The sequence below is a fragment of the Hypanus sabinus genome, chromosome 13, assembly GCF_030144855.1.
Source record: "Hypanus sabinus isolate sHypSab1 chromosome 13, sHypSab1.hap1, whole genome shotgun sequence".
Taxonomy (NCBI): domain Eukaryota; kingdom Metazoa; phylum Chordata; class Chondrichthyes; order Myliobatiformes; family Dasyatidae; genus Hypanus; species Hypanus sabinus.
In genome coordinates this window covers 76,410,969-76,417,080 of record NC_082718.1, presented here as the reverse complement: position 1 = coordinate 76,417,080, position 6,112 = coordinate 76,410,969, and the positions used below count along the sequence as shown (strand labels likewise).

Genomic DNA, 6,112 nt, shown 5'->3' with positions numbered 1-6,112 from the left:
GTCTCGCTACAAAACACTGTGAGTTAAAATTTACCGACCCTTTGTTCAGTCTCCGGTCTCCCACCCTGTCTCGTGGGGGTTCTGATGCTCACTAGCATTTCTCCTGGTGCGTCTGAGGGGTGTTACCCCAGACCCCACTTTTATCCCCATTCACGGGGTCTCAGGTGTCAATCAGGTTGGGATGATGTAACCCATCAAACCAGCCCACTCTGGTTGCCCCCTGAGGGGTTTCAATGAATAGAACAGTACCAAGTAAGCAATCCTTCTCTAAAAGACAATAGCAGTAAATCAATGGCTTTTGTCAGTAGGAGACATTCCACTTTGTGTATCTCTGAGCTGTCTCTCTCTCTCATTAAGTTTCATGAGCTGTTATCAATAACAACTGCCCTGGCAGCTTTCCTGTGTCTCTCTCACTTTCTTGATAACAGCATCGAAATAGTAGCGATTTGAGATTCTCCAAAGGGGGGGGGGCATGGGTGACTGCACCCTTCTGCCCATCAGAGTTGTTCATCCTTCGTAACATCAAGGTTCAAGAAAATCATATCACGATTTTTGGTTGCAGAAAGAAATCTCCAAACATTATTCTGCATTGTGGAAAAAGATAAAGATGTTCTCTATTGCCTTTCCAACATCACATTTAGTGGAACACGGTTTCGGTGCAGTCGCCCAACTTCTTTCAAAGCAACAAAAACAGACTGCAAATTAGTGAATGCAGAGTTCTGAAACTTGAGTAGTGTTGAGAAGCTGATACCACTACACCAAGCCAATCCATCTCATAGAAAGGTGAAAAAGCAATGAAATAGTGACCTACTAATGTAAGCTTAAAATTGATGAAAATGATATAATTTTATTTGTGGCTTTAAATAAATTTGAATAAAATTTGTAAATATTTGTCATTGCTTTGAATTTGCATTTCATATTTTATTTCACTATGCATCGCAAATCAAAATTCTTTATACTTTTTATGGAATAGTTGGACAGAGAGCACAGGGTGCTGGGGATGTGGTCTGGAAGCCAAGTGGGCAGTAACCCGTAAAAGTTAGGAAACCACTGATTCAAAGGTTGCTCAATACCATGATAGGTGGCATATAGTTTACTAACTGTATTTCAAAATGTGATAAAGATTGTTATATGCATTATATGCATATCCTTATCCCACAGCTACTTAAATACTAGATGTGGCTTCCCATATGAATGGAAATTTTACCATGATCTTAATGCTCTACACAAGATGCCAGCATACCAACATGGAGTACATCACACCAATTTTATTACATTTATGTCAGGCACCTGGAGAAAATTAAAACTATTCTCAAGTCCACAAATAATTTCAGTGCATACTCATTGAGTCTTTATTAATGATGGGCTTAGCAAAGGCAAATTACTTAACAAATAGTCAATGTTAATACAGTAATGAATTGGTCTTTGATAGGATAAAAAGCCAAAGTATAATAAATATTTTTGTATAAGTTCATTATAGCTTTAAACTCCAAAAGTAAGCAGATTACTAAGCATTGGCTGCAGACCACATAAACACAGATGCCTGCAGTAAACTAACAAACGGATTGACTTACTCAAAAAAAACCTATTAGAGCTGAAAACATCACAGTAGTAGGATGCTGCAAATGTTCAATTATTTTGAGTTCCTTTTACTAATTGTTTGGTAGCCAAAAATGGAATTTGAAATTAATATTTGAGTAAATATAAACTGAAATATTGAAGCAAGAACATGAAATGCTGGAACTTTCAATAGGTCAGAAGGGTTCGATGGAAAGAGAAACAGGTAATGCTTCAGATTAAAGACCCTTTTATCAGAATTGTGTGTTTCCACCATTTTCTGTTTCATTTTAGAATTACAGCAACTCCAGTCTTTTTTGGATTTGCGTAAGAATTTCATTTTATTAAGGCAACTGTTGAAACCTGGAACACAGTGCGTGAGAGGGAGTGGTTGTTGTTGGCATTGTCAGAACAGTTAGGTATTTAAGCACTTGAAATCGCATGACATCCTGCGCACAGACTGTTTGAACTGCTTCCGTCTGGTAGGCGCTTCAGATCCCTCCAGACTAAGACTAATAGGCACTGGAGAAGTTTTTTCCTTACTGCGGTCACTTTGCTGAACAGTTAACTGCCGGTTAACTATTACTTGGATTGTACTACCTGTATGTATAATCTATATTTTCATTTATATTTATCATCTGTTATGAGCAGAGAGACATCTGCCGGAAGTAAATTCCTTGTATGTGTACAGGTACTTGGCGATTAAAGTCTGATTGTTGGGAAACGGGATTTCCATACAAAGGTATTTAATAGCTGACATGAACCCAGTGGACAGAAAGCACACTGCGTTGTTGATTCTCATTGCATATTTTTTCAATATTTAACTGTAGACAGGATATATTCTTGAGAATGTTTCTTTCACAATGCTAATCTTAGTATAAATAGTCCGTCCTACTGTTGTACAATTAAACTAAGGAATATTAATTTGATAATTAGTTCGTGTTATATAATTACATATGATCAGCGCGACCGAAGAAATAATTAGCCGGATGGTACGTAAATATTTCAGCTTTCAGGTCCAATGAACACTTCCCAAAGGAGGCTAGGAGCCATCTGGTCGCATTGCTCTCGGGAAAACACTCACCGAAACGCCGGAGGGGCGGGGCGGAGCAGGCGCGCGAGGAGGGGCGGGGCGGAGCGGAGCGGGCGAGAGGAGGGGCGGGGCGGAGCGGAGCGGGCGAGAGGAGGGGCGGGGCGGAGCAGGCGCGCGAGGAGGGGAGGGGCGGGGCGGGCAAAGAAGGCGCGCGAGGAGGGGCGGGGCGGAGCGGAGCGGGCGAGAGGAGGGGCGGGGCGGAGCAGGCGCGCGAGGAGGGGCGGGGCGGAGCGGAGCGGGCGAGAGGAGGGGCGGGGCGGAGCAGGCGCGCGAGGAGGGGCGGGGCGGAGCGGAGCGGGCGAGAGGAGGGGCGGGGCGGAGCAGGCGCGCGAGGGGCGGGGCGGAGCAGGCGCGCGAGGAGGGGCGGGGCGGAGCGGAGCGGGCGAGAGGAGGGGCGGGGCGGAGCAGGCGCGCGAGGAGGGGCGGGGCGGAGCGGAGCGGGCGAGAGGAGGGGCGGGGCGGAGCAGGCGCGCGAGGGGCGGGGCGGAGCAGGCGCGCGAGGAGGGGCGGGGCGGAGCGGAGCGGGCGAGAGGAGGGGCGGGGCGGAGCAGGCGCGCGAGGAGGGGCGGGGCGGAGCGGAGCGGGCGAGAGGAGGGGCGGGGCGGAGCAGGCGCGCGAGGGGCGGGGCGGAGCAGGCGCGCGAGGGGCGGGGCGGAGCAGGCGCGCGAGGAGGGGCGGGGCGGAGCGGAGCGGGCGAGAGGAGGGGCGGAGCGGAGCGGGCGCGCGAGGAGGGGCGGGGCGGAGCGGAGCGGGCGCGCGAGGGGCGGGGCGGAGCGGAGCGGGCGAGAGGAGGGGCGGGGCGGAGCAGGCGCGCGAGGAGGGGAGGGGCGGGGCGGGCAAAGAAGGCGCGCGAGGAGGGGCGGGGCGGAGCGGAGCGGGCGAGAGGAGGGGCGGGGCGGAGCAGGCGCGCGAGGAGGGGCGGGGCGGAGCGGAGCGGGCGAGAGGAGGGGCGGGGCGGAGCAGGGGCGGGGCGGAGCGGAGCGGGCGAGAGGCGGGGCGGGGCGGAGCGGAGCGGGCGCGCGAGGGGAGGGGCAGAGCGGGCGCGCGAGAGGAGGGGGAGGGGCAGAGCGGGCGCGCGAGAGGAGGGGGCGGGGCGGAGCAGGCGCGCGAGGGGAGGGGCGGGCCAGAGCAGGCGCGCGCAAGGAGGGGCAGAGCGGGCGCGCGAGTGGAGCTGGCACGGGGGCGAGCGCGGCTGGGTAGTTGGGCAGTTGAGTCTCACTGAAGACTCTAGGAAAGCCCAATTGATTAAGCCATAACCCGCGTTACAGAGGAGCCTTAAGTGTTCTTGTTTTCTTCGTCACCCCTTATCGTGTCAAACCCCGGCAACCTCCACGAGTACGCGCCCAGAATGGTGGAATAATATTCCCGAGGCCGATGGTGACGACGTGTAAATTTATCCGATTGAGAAGCCATAACTTTGTTTTGTTTATGCATGTCTATTATCCACATTGGGCGTTAGATTTTCCTGTTTTCTCCTGACCAGTGCACGGTCTGAATCTTGCATTTCGGTAAGTCAGTGTGGAGGAATTAAAAGTGAGTATGCTAGAAAAATCAGGTTATACAGCTTCATAAATCGATGGAGAGAAACTTTAGGATGCAAAGAAAGAAGGGCGGAAAGGCAGAAAATTGGAGATTAGAGTAAATTGGATTAAATGGGACCTGCACGATGGGCCCCTAAACCACTTCTCATCGTAGCAAAAAATAAATTGTTGAAGGAATTCAGCGAGTCAGGTTGAGTCGCTTTGGAGGGAATTGAACAGTCAAGAATCTTCGTCTACATTCATTTAGATCTCACCCACATTCCCTGGCTGCATATATTGGTCCTAAAGGGACCCTCTCTTTCCCCAGCTACCCTCTTGCTCTTTATGTTCCCTGTCCGCAGACCACTTGACGCATTCCCATCTGCGAAGAAGCTGCTTAGTATCCACGCCAGGACCAATAGACTCAAAAACAGTTAGCTTCACCAAGCAGAAAGGCTGATCAACTCCTCCACTCACTAACCAACCTCAACCACTAACTACTTTATCACTTCCATTCAGAGTCACCTATATACAGACACTCATGTGCTTGTCATCACTCTATGAATATACAATCAAAGTATGTAAGCTATCTTGTGTATTTATATTTAATGTGTTTTTATTATGATTATGCTTAGTGCCTTTTTTGTACTGCATCAGATTCAGGGTTACAATTATTTCATTCTCCCTTGCACGTGTACTGTAAATGACATTAAGCAATCTTGTAGAAATGACTTGGGATTCTCCTTAATCTATCTGCTAATGATATTTCATGATTCCTTTTGCCCTCCTTATGGCTCTGAGTGCTATCCTATATCTTCAAGCTATTTTCTAGATAGTAGTTGCCTGTAGGTAGCTCCTTTTCTGTGTTGAACCCTTTAGTAACGTGTGTCAATGATTAACTCCCATGCATAGATGTATTAATAGAACAGAAAGATAACTTTAGAAAGAATTGGGCCAATTTGGTACAACAACAGCTGGTTCTTATGTAAGGGTAGAGGCTATGGGTACATTTCTGATTACATGTTTTGCAGCTACCTTTACCAAAGAGGAGGGAGGATAGCTTAATATGAGTATGAAATATTGGATGGGGAAAATATGCATAAAGAGGTTTAAGACCTTATGAGTGGATGAATTGCCAAGCCTGACTATATTTCAGGGTATTAAAAGGAAGAGACTTTTAACTACGAAATTTTAATGTGCCCTGATTTCAGGAGTGATGCTTTAGGATTGGAGGATCATTAAGATTGTATGTTGTTTAGAAAGGAAGGGATAAACAAAGTAATTAAAAAAAAAACAACCAGCAGTCAGCAAGATCAATGGAATCTTCCTTTGGGGAAAACACATTAATCAGGATCAGTTAACATGGATCTGTACGAGATAGTTCTGTCTCACAAATTTGTTGAATCTTTGAGGTAACGAGGAGGGTTATGAGGCTTGTGTTCAGTGTAGTTTGGATAGTTTTCAGCAAAATTCCTGACAAGGTCCCTTAATGGCAGGCTATTCATAAAAAGAAATAAAGTTGACAAGCAAGGAAGAGGAACAAATTTGACCCCAAACTAAAGAGTAATGATTGTTAGGTGTTTTTCTGGGCTAGGAGACTGCTACCTGTGCAGTATTTGGACTTTCACTTATGGTAAGGTATATAAATGACTTAAATGTAACCATTTACAACATTTGGTTGACGGTGTACACCATTGGAATATTTTGTAATTTGTAGGAAGATTTTGTATAGTTAGGTCAGTTGGAAGTGCAAGTGACAAAATTAATTCAGCGTAGAGAGGTGTGAGGTAAGATGTTATCCAACAACCAAGAGAATCTCTGTTATTCCTCTTCTCCAGATAGCCTTGAAACCAAGAAAGAACAGCAGTGTGATCATCGATCCTTAAATCCCTTCTCCACTCACAAAAAAAAGAACAGGCACATCAACTCTAAAACTCTCCTC

General features: G+C 47.6%; 1 protein-coding gene across 2 annotated transcripts in view; it reads left to right on the top strand.

Moving 5' to 3' along the window:
- Positions 1 to 2,006: 2,006 nt before the first annotated feature.
- The window catches only part of LOC132404002 (D-amino-acid oxidase-like), a 31,579-nt gene continuing 27,473 nt past the window's right edge, over positions 2,007 to 6,112 (top strand). The window contains exon 1 of one of the 2 annotated variants that reach the window (XM_059987927.1): positions 2,007 to 2,159. The gene's annotated coding sequence lies outside the window, so the exon portion shown is untranslated. Of the gene's footprint in view, positions 2,160 to 3,795; positions 4,159 to 6,112 lie in introns of those variants that run through there. The other variant, XM_059987926.1, reaches the window with a different exon arrangement.